The sequence below is a fragment of the Phyllobates terribilis genome, unplaced genomic scaffold (assembly GCF_046119375.1).
Source record: "Phyllobates terribilis strain yellow unplaced genomic scaffold, ASM4611937v1 Scaffold_4__5_contigs__length_816908805, whole genome shotgun sequence".
NCBI classification, from domain to species: Eukaryota; Metazoa; Chordata; class Amphibia; order Anura; family Dendrobatidae; genus Phyllobates; species Phyllobates terribilis.
The window spans coordinates 642061996-642072616 of NW_027362764.1; positions in this window are offsets into that span (position 1 = coordinate 642061996).

Here is a 10621-nt window from a genome sequence, read left to right on the forward strand (position 1 = left end):
AGAATAGAAAGGGTACCAAGAAAAACGTCAACTCATTCCGCAAAAAAAAAAAACAAGCCCCTACATGACTTTCAGCCGAAATAGGGAAAAATTATAGCTCTCAAAATATGGCTATGCAAAAAACTAGTCTTTGCAAAAAAAAAAAAAAAAGCGTCTTTTAATGTGTGATAGCTGCCAAACAAAAAAACCCGATATAAATCTGATATCGCTGTAATCGCACCGACCCGAAGAATAAAGTCGTCTAATCCCTTATACTGCATGAGAAACGGCGTAAAAAATAAATAAAACCAATTCTTCACCTGCTGCTGATTTGTTCATTCTGCCTCCCAAAGATCGCAGTAAGGCTCGGGTCACATTTATCCTGCGCTCTGCGCTGAGCGCTTATACCGGGGTTTCCGTGTAAATCTCTGAAACACGTGATTCAGACGTTAGCCCCGGCGGAAGATTTCCTGTAATGAGGCAGATGGAGGCACCGTGGACGCCGTCTAGCCTGTGATCCCACTGTGTCCCACCATGGACGTCACGGTGTCTGTCTTTTTATTAGGCGTGCATAAAAGTGCGGTCAGCTACAGTTTTGTGAACCTCTGAAAAAAAGGACACCACTAAACAGAGGCGAGACAGAGTCCAGAGTAACTCTGTTGCCTCATTATAGTGAATGGATCCCTCGGGGGTTTCATCTGAATTACGTCTTTCAGAGATTTAAATGGAAACTCTGATATCAGTGCTCAGCATGGAGAACAGGATAAATGGGAAGATTTTATATAACAATCACAATAAAAGCTTTGATCAATCCACAAAAAAAGCAAGTCCCCACTCAGGTCCGTCACCTGTTAACAGAAATATAGGGGGCTTCCACGTTACTAGTAGCACAAAGGCTCTGGAAAAGCGAAATGACCAATGTCCCCCAAAAGAAATTCAGCAAATTCTGTGCTCCCAAATACAAATGCCCACCTCCCTTTTGAGCCCCCAAGTGTGCCTAAGCTGCAGTTAGCATCCACATATTTGACATTTCTATAGCGATGAGAGCCCGCCTAATGTACAAGTAGCACGAGCTGGGCACAAAGTACGGTTCACTACAATATACTGGTCACTACAACGGCAGTTTGCAATTTTCACTCAGCAACATCCACTGCTGCTTGTTTCTGGTGTTATGGTTAATTTTTTATATCTAGATATCATTATTAATTTAGAAAATCAATCTATTCTATGAGGCCTCTGCTTAAGTGTTTAAGACTTACATTGTGGAATGTCTGACTAAGATACTGGTTTCCTGTGAATTCCCTGATAAGAAGGTTTTACGTTGGGCCAAGGGAAGTGTGTTTATTACTGATAGTCTATTTCGGTTTCCTATTCAGTTGTATGTAACAATTGTATTTCCGTTTTGTCTAGCTAATAAATGTGGTGAGTCTTTGTTGACACACCAGAAGACTCTACCTGCTCACAATGCATGTCGCATGTATTTTTGTCTCTCTCTCTCTTCATCGATGAAGTATTTTAATTTGAATCTCACTGGCAATGTGAAGACCCTTTGCTGTCTATTCCAAAGTTCTCCTTAAAACAAAGAGGGTCTCCATAACAGTACATGGTGCCTGAAACCTGGGATTGTCACAACCGGACCTCCTCTGGACCCATCAACATGGATCTCTCTGGGAATCACTGAATAGAATCCGCGGTAAGTAATCCCTTGTATTACTAATAATTCAGTTCTACCTAGAGGGCTCCAGGACGGTTAATTGGTGGTCCTAACAAGACAATCATTTTTTTTTAACCCTTGCCAGTGATTGAATTTGTTGTCTTATATGTTTCAATGTGGTTTTTAGATGTATAATTGACGATTGAATGACGGTTGAATAATTGAATGAAGTGACGAGTAACCAACCTTGCCGGGATTAGGCACCTCTGCAGTTCTTCTGTCTATTTCAGGAGTCGGAGGATTGTTTTATGTTGCTTGTTTTGTCTACGTCATAAATGTCTGGTATGATATTGTAAACTATGAGGATCCTTGAATGTGGGACTGATAAGGGATCCCGTTAGGTGTGTTCCTTCACATGTGGTGGAGAGGAAAATCGGTCCGTAAGAGGATCAGGGAAGTGTGATTGCCTATAACAGAGGAATCCTTCACGGTAAGGTAGTATTCTGAGGGTATTGAATTCTCCTGTAAATTGATAAGGGCACCCTCAAGAAAAGGGTAACTGAATGCAGTTTTTAGCCCGAATACAGCAGGGAGATTAATATCAGCGATTGTGCAGTGTGCATTGAATGATTGACGTATTGTTAAGTCGTTTTTGATGAATCAGAATCGTTGTGCTCAGTGTCTGTGTTCTGTTTTGTGTACGCTCAAGAGAGGGAAAATCATATTAGCTGAAGTTCTTGCTTAGCCTGTATACCCAGACCAGGAAACATATAGTATAAAAAGTAACACTTATTGCAGATATAATTGTCACGCAGTGCCTTTACAAGGTGTAGAAGGAAAACCTTTGAACTGGGTAGTAAAAACACACCACTACGCCCTTACCTGGGTGTCTTCCTTTTTTTTTTGTCCCGGAACTAACACAGTTGATAGAGAAACTGCAGAGGCAGCTATTTAATAATTGCAGATTACCTCAGGAAATGTTATATGATCATGCAGAAATAATTGCAATAGTAGGTGGAGCAGTAGGCTTGGTATTGTTATTTGTTTGGTTGTGTGTAAGGATCTCCATAGCTCACAGGGCTGGAAAATCGGTGTTAGTACTTCCTTAAAGATCTGTCTTCCGAGGCTCAGAGGAGACTGGGACAGGATCAGATCCATCTTTCGAGGATCAGAGGAGACTGGGACGGGATCAAATTTAGAGTCTGAGAGGCTCTAGGTGTGCTGAAGAGAGTTCTGCGGTAACTCTGGCACAGTGGTTGCAGTCATGGGGACTGGCAACAGTAAGGAATTGACTAACCTAAAGAGCGAGGCCCCAGTTCCAGCATGTGAGATAGTGGAGAGACTGAAAGGGAAAGAAGCAGTAGAGGAATGTGAAATAATATTGAGGAAATTTGGTATGGGAAAGTGGGGAAATCTGGAAGAGAAGGAATGGGAGAAATATATCTGCAATTGGGAAGGATGGTTGAAAGATAAAAACAAACTAGAGTAGGCTAGGATGTGGTTAGAAGTAGCAAAGCATCTCTCAATGAGTGAACATAAATCAGAGGAAATCAGGCATGGAACGGTCTATGTAATTTATGATAGTTTGAAAAACTCTCAGACCCCTGTAGTCTCTGTACCTGATGTAAATTCTGCAACCCCTTCAGCACCCCCGCCTTATGCTGGGTCAATGGGATGGGTCTGCAGACATTGTGGTTATCAGAATCCCCCTGGGGTTAATTTTTGCAGGTCCTGTGGGTCTTCACACCCAGGGACAACACCCAGGGTGCCTCTGTTCCCTATGAGGACCACTAGTCATGTACAGTTTCAACCTTCTAGGATGGTTGATAATGTTCAGGTACACGATCCCCCCCAAGTATGGCCAATAGAAACATATCGGCCTTGGTCCCCCAGTGAACTTATTGCCCTCGCTACACAGCTCCCAGATCCCCAAAAAACCTCCTTAACATTTAGAATGTGCCTCAAGGGTGTTCAGGATGCATATCGGGCCACATGGGATGATCTAGTCTCTGTCATTCTGCAGAAAGGCAGTGACCCCTTACTTATGATAATTTTTTTACTTTGTTCTGCCATGAACAGGCTGGACATGTGTCTGGTGTCCTTACCCAAGAACATGGTGGTAGGCAGCGCCCTCTAGGGTATTACTCTGTAAACCTAGATCCAGTCATTATGGGGTCTCCTACTTGTGTTAGAGCTGTGGCAGCTGCTTCAGAACTCGTTAAAAAGACAGGACATAGTGTTAGGAAGCCCCCTCACACTTCAAGTTTCTCATGCTGTATCTGAAATACTTCAACGGGCTCAGACCCATCACCTCTCAGCATCAATGTTGACAAAATATGAAGTCTCACTCTTTACACCTCCCCATATAACTATCAAATGCTGTAATGTTCTAAATCCAGCTACACTACTTCCAGTGGATTTAGAAAAGGGAGGAAAGTATCAGGATGGGGAAGAGGGAGAGACCATGAGCCAAGACATGAGCCAAGATTTGCCCCTGTTTTTCAAATTAGCAGATGAGGAAGCTCAGTTTGATATGGCACATGAACATGATTGTCAGGCATTGATGGAAGCTGAAATAAAGGGCTTGGCAAATATTACTGATGTACCACTCACTAACCCCTCTGCTGAGTATTTTGTAGATGGTTCCAGAGCTTGGGACAGTGAACAAGGACGATTCATCACCGGGTATGCAGTAGTCCACAACGGTAAGGCAGTGATACAAGAACCACTTCCCTCCAGCTGCTCTGCGCAAGAGGCAGAGCTTAAAGCACTCGCTGCAACGAGTAATCTGGGAGAAGGTAAAGAAATTAATGTATTTTCTGACACGCAATATGCTTATGGTGTTGCACATGACTTTGGCGCCATTTGGCGAAGCAGTAATTTCTTGACCTCTGCTGGCAAACCTATAAGGAATGCGCAAGCGGTAGAGCAGCTACTCACAGCACTCACCCTTCCCCGAAGGGCAGCCATAATCAAAGTGTCAGCACACACTCGGGAACAAACTCCCCTTGCAGTAGGGAATGCCTTGGCCGACCAGGCGGCTAAGGAAGCAGCACGATTACCTCTAACAGAGATACTGGCTATCGCAAGTGGGGGAACCCCAGGAGACTCAGAGTCAGGGAGTGCAGGAAGCCCCCTTTCAAATAAGAAGACATCCCCTGCACCAGTCCCAGTGGCCGTGGACCTCAAACTACTGCTGGTCTTCCAGACCCAGGCTCCCCACCACGAGCAGAATGCATGGGTCAAAGCGGGCGCCGTACAGTCAGTGTGAGGGGTATGGCAGGTAAACAAACGTATTTGCCTTCCACTCTGCCTGTTCCCCATGATGGCTGCCCTTGCACATTCTCCGGTGCATAACTCAAAGGGCGTTATGTGTGCAGTGGTGCTACAAAACTGGTGTGCCCCAGGGTTCCCGAATACAGCTGCAAAGTATGTTCAAGAATGTCTAGTTTGTGTAAAACATAACCCTGGTAGGCCTATTCGAGTCCCACGGAAATGCACATCAAAACCAGATTACCCATTTCATAGACTGCAGGTGGACTACATACAGCTACCTAAGGTGGGTAATTATGAATACGCCCTGGTATGCATTGACCTTTTCTCTGGGTGGCCAGAAGCTTGGGCGGTGACTAAAGCAAACACAAAAACTACTGCTAAAAAAAATTGATCACTGAGGTGGTTTGTAGATATGGGGTGCCCGAAACTATAGAAAGTGACAGAGGAACCCACTTTACTAGGGTACTAATGAAACAAATCATGGTCACTCTTGGGATAGAACAGGCTTTCCATGTTCCCTATCATCCACAAAGTAGTGGGAAGGTGGAACGCCTCAATGGTACCTTGAAACTAAAAATACAAAAGTGCATGGAAGAAACACACTTGTCCTGGGTAGATTGTTTGCCCATAGCATTGTATTCAGTGAGGACAGCCCCAAGGGGGAGGGAGAAGCTGTCCCCATATGAAATACTGTTTGGTAGTGTCCCTAAGACAGGGTTGTATTTCCCACAGCAGCTGCAGGCCTCCTATGGTTCTCTCACTGAATATGTTCTGGAGTTGCATAAACATTTGACTGTTACTCATAATCGTGTTCTTTCCTCTATCCCAGACCCCAATTGCCTCAGCGGCACTCACACTTTGGTACCAGGAGACTGGGTCGTGGTAAAGAGACATATGAGGAGACCACTGGAGCCCAGATACAGTGAACCATTCCAAGTGCTGTTAACCACTGCCACTTCTGTCAAGCTTCAAGGCAAGGACACTTGGATCCATGCCAGCCATTGTAAAAAGGTTTTGAACCCCAGCAGCAGCAAAGATGATGACCCTGTTTGTTTGGACTATGGTGATAGCAACTGTACCCCTTGCCCTAACTCTCCATGAAGTACTTAAAGAGACTATGCAAGAAAACAAGTAAGATTAAGCATCACAGGCCAGCGAAATATAATACCACTTCTCCTATAAATATTTATGATGAGATTTACAAACAAGATATTTGTCGGTGAACGGGATTCGTCCCCTCCAGGCTTTTATAGCATGGGGAAGTAGCTGATGAATAAATTGTTTTGTAAAATAATAAAAAGGGAGGAGTTGTTATGGTTAATTTTTTTATATCTAGATATCATTATTAATTTAGAAAATCAATCTATTCTATGAGGCCTCTGCTTAAGTGTTTAAGACTTACATTGTGGAATGTCTGACTAAGATACTGGTTTCCTGTGAATTCCCTGAGAAGAAGGTTTTACGTTGGGCCAAGGGAAGTATGTTTATTACTGATAGTCTATTTCGGTTTCCTATTCAGTTGTATGTAACAATTGTATTTCCGTTTTGTCTAGCTAATAAATGTGGTGAGTCTTTGTTGCCACACCAGAAGACTCTACCTGCTGACAATGCATGTCGCATGTATTTTTGTCTCTCTCCCTTCATCGATGAAGTATTTTAATTTGAATCTCACTGGCAATGTGAAGACCCTTTGCTGTCTATTCCAAAGTTCTCCTTAAAACAAAGAGGGTCTCCATAACATTGGAAAACACCCATGTAATTAAAATCCTCACTACACCTGTAGATAAATTCTCAAAGGGATGTAATTTCCAAAATGGGGTCACTTGAGGGGGGATTCTGCTCTTCTAGCACTTAGGGTCTCTGTATATGGAGTCTGCATACTATTTTAGGAAAATCTGAGTTCCCGGAGGCAAATAGCGCTCCATCCCTCCCGAGTCTCGCCGTGTGGCTAAGCAGTACTGTACAGCCACATATTGGGTATTTCTGCATTCAGCAAAAATTGTGTGACACATTTTGGTGCCATTTTTACCCATTTCCCAGTGTGAAAATGTAAAATCTTGGGCTAAAACAAAACTTTGGTGGTAAAAATTGAATTATTCTTTCTTTACCGCCCAATGGTGTAAAATTCTGTGAGGCACATGTGGTGTCAACATGCTCATTACACCCCTAGATGAATTCATTGAGAGGTTTAGCTTGTAAAATGGGGTCTCTTATGGGGAGGGGGGGGGGTTCTGCCAATGTGACATGGCACCGTCAAACCAGTCCAACAAAATATGAACTCCAATATAGCGCTTCTTCCCTTCTAAGCTTTGCACTGTGCCTCAAAAGTAGTTTTAGACCACATATGGGGTATCTGCATACGCAGGAGAAATTGCACAACAAATTTTGGGGTCCATTTTCTCCTATCCTTGTGAAAATGAAAATATTGGGGGCTAAAACAACATTTTTGTGGGAAAAATATATTTTTTTCATTTTTGCAGATCCACTTGTAAAATTCTGTGAAGCTCGTTCAAGGTGCTCACTACTCATCTAAATAAATTCCTTGAGGGGTCTAGTTTCCAATATAGGGTCGCTTGTGGGGGGTTTCCACTGTTTAGGCACATCAGGTGCTCTCCAAATGCGATATGACACCCACAGACCATTCCATCAAAGTCTGTGTTACAAAATATCACTCCTTCCTTTCTGAGTCCTGCCGCGCGCACAAACAATAATTTTCCCCCACATATGGGGTATCTGCTTGCTCAGGAGAAATTGCACAACAAATTTTGGGTTCCACTTTCTCCTGTTACCCTTGTGAAAATATTTTTTTTTGGGCTAAAAGATCATTTTTGTGGAATAAAAAGTGATTTTTTTATTTTCACGGCTCTACGTTATAAACTTTTGTGAAACACTTGGGGGTTCAAAGTGCTCAATGTTAGCGCCATGCCGGATCCCCGCTCTGACAGGCAGGGGCTACGGCGTGTCACTTCACTCACCCGCGCTGCGGCCGGTGCTTCCCTCCCCGTTCTCTGCCTGCTTCCAGCAGGGCTTCTGGTCGTGTCCTTAGGGCACGCGTGCTCCCACCCTCTTAAAGGGCCAGCGTGCCCACTTGCTATTATGTTCCCACTTGCTATTACGTCCCCAGCCATTGGCTGTGGGACTTTACATATATATTGCTTCCTCCCTGCTTAGGGGGTGCCTGAGCAACCTTCCTGTTCTACAGTCTATGTTGTAAAGGTTGCGTACTAGTCCATGTTACCAAGCCTGCTACACTTCGGTGCAACCCAGCCTGACGCTTTCCGGTGCTATCCGGTTTGCCGCTTCTGGGCACCATCTTGCCTGTAATACTGGGTCCAGCTGCTGCGCGTCCGTTGGTCTTTTCTGGAGTAGCATCTGCGTCACCTCCCTCAGGTTGCGGAGTCGTATAGCCGCTGTGCGTCCGGTGTCGGATTGTGCGAAGCCCCTAGTTACGCCCCTCCAGGCACTCCTTGGTACGTGGCACAGTGGTTTCACAAACCACGTTCGTGACACTCACCACACATCTAGAGACGTTCCTTAAGGGGTCTATTCTCAAAAATGGGGTCACTTGTGGGGGTTTCCACTGTTTAGGCAAATCAGGGGCTCTCTAAATGCGTCATGCCGTCTGCTAATTATTCAAGCTAATTTTACATTCAAAAAGTCAAATGTCGCTCCTTCCTTTCTGAGCCATGCCATGCGCCCAAACAGTGGTTTTCCCCCACATATGAGGTATTGGCTTACTCAGGAGAAATTGTGCAACAAATGGTATGGTGCAATTATTTCTGTTACCCTTATGAAAATGCTAAATTTGGGGCTGAAAAACATTTTTGTGCGAAAAATTTGAAAATTGTATTTTTACGGCTCAATGATATAAACTTCTGTGAAGCATCTGGGGGTTCAAGGTGCTCACCACACATCTAGATAAGTTCAGTGAGATGTCTACTTTCCAAAATTGTGTCACTTATGGGGGGTTTCCACTGTTTAGGTACATCAGGGGTTCTCCAAATGCGTCATGGCGTTCGCTAATTATTCAAGCAAATTTTACATTCAAAAAGTCAAATGTCGCTCCTTCCTTTCTGAGCCCTGCCGTGCGCCCAAACAGTGATTTTCCCCCACAGGAGAAATCGCACAACAAATTTTGGGGTCCATTTTTCTCTGCTACCCTTGCGAAAATAAAAAAAAAATTGGGTCTAAAGTAAAATTTTTGTGAAAAAAAGTTAAATGTTCAATGTTTTCTTCCACATTTCAAAAATTCCTGTGAAGCACCTGAGGGGTTAATAAACTTCTTGAATGTGGTTTTGAGCACCTTGACGGGTGTGGTTTTTAGAATTGAGTCACTTTTGGGTATTTTCTATCATAATGGCCCCTCAAAGTCACTTCAAATGTGATGTGGCCTCTAAAAAAATGGTTTTGTAAATTTTCTTGGAAAAATTAGAAATCGCTGGTCAACTTTTAACCCTAAGACTATATGTGCCCACGATGCAGAAATGCTCCGGATTTTTCCTGAGCGTTTCTGCATCTCCCTGGCACAAAAAACGCATGCGGATTTTACATGCGTTTTTTTCAGCCAGGGACAAGCGTTTTGATCATGAGATTTTGCATGCGGGTTGTCAAGCGCTTTCCAAGCGATTTTAGCATCACTTGGAAAGCGCTTGATAACTTGGTCACACTATATAAATCCATGCAACCGGCATGGATTTATATAGTGTGACCAAGTTAATAGTTAAAAAAAAGAATAAAAATGGTAAAAAAAAAACCCCATATATTCACCTTCCGATGGCCCCCGGTCTCTTTATCCGATGCGTCCGGTCTCCCCGGTGTCTCGCGGTGGTGTAAAAGGACCTTCCATGACATCATTTAGCCATGTGACAGGTCACGCGACCGCCGATGTCAGCGGTCGCGTGACCCGTCACATGACTAAATGACGTCATGGTAGGTCCTTTTAGACCATCGCGAGCTGCCGGGGAGACCGGACGCATCGGATAAAGAGACCGGGGGCCATCGGAAGGTGAGTATAATGTATTTTTTTATTTTAAATTCTTTTTTTTTACAGGTACTATGGTATCCGGGTAACCATCCGCACATTGAATCGCTTAATATCCGCATGTGCACATGTAGTCATGCGGATATTAAGCGATTCAATGCAAGTCAATGGCAGCAAAATCACCGCGATTACGCAAATTAATTGGTAGTGCTGCGGATTTTTCCGCAATGATAATCCGCAGTGGAAATTTCCGCAGCATGTGCACAGCACATGCGGATTATCATTGAGGAACATTGCAGACCTTCTACCAAGCGTTTTTAAGCATTACTGCAGTGGAATTGCAGCTGCGGAAACGCTTAAAAAACGCATAGTGGGCACACAGCCTTATAACTTCCTAACAAAAAAAAATTTGGTTCCAAAATTGTGCTGATGTAAAGTAGACATGTGGGAAATGTTATTTATTAATTATTTTGTGTGACATATCTCTCTGATTTAACGGCATGAAAATTCAAAGTTGGAATATTGTGAAATTTTCGCCAGATTTCCGATTTTTTCAGAAATAAACGCAAGTTATGTCAAAGAAACTTTAGCACTATCATGAAGTACAATATGTCATGAAAAAAACAATCTCAGAATCAGGGGAATCCGTTGAAGCGTTCCAGAGTAATTACCTCATAAAGTGACAGTGGTCAGAATTGAAAAAATTGGCCCGGTCATTAACGTGCAAACAG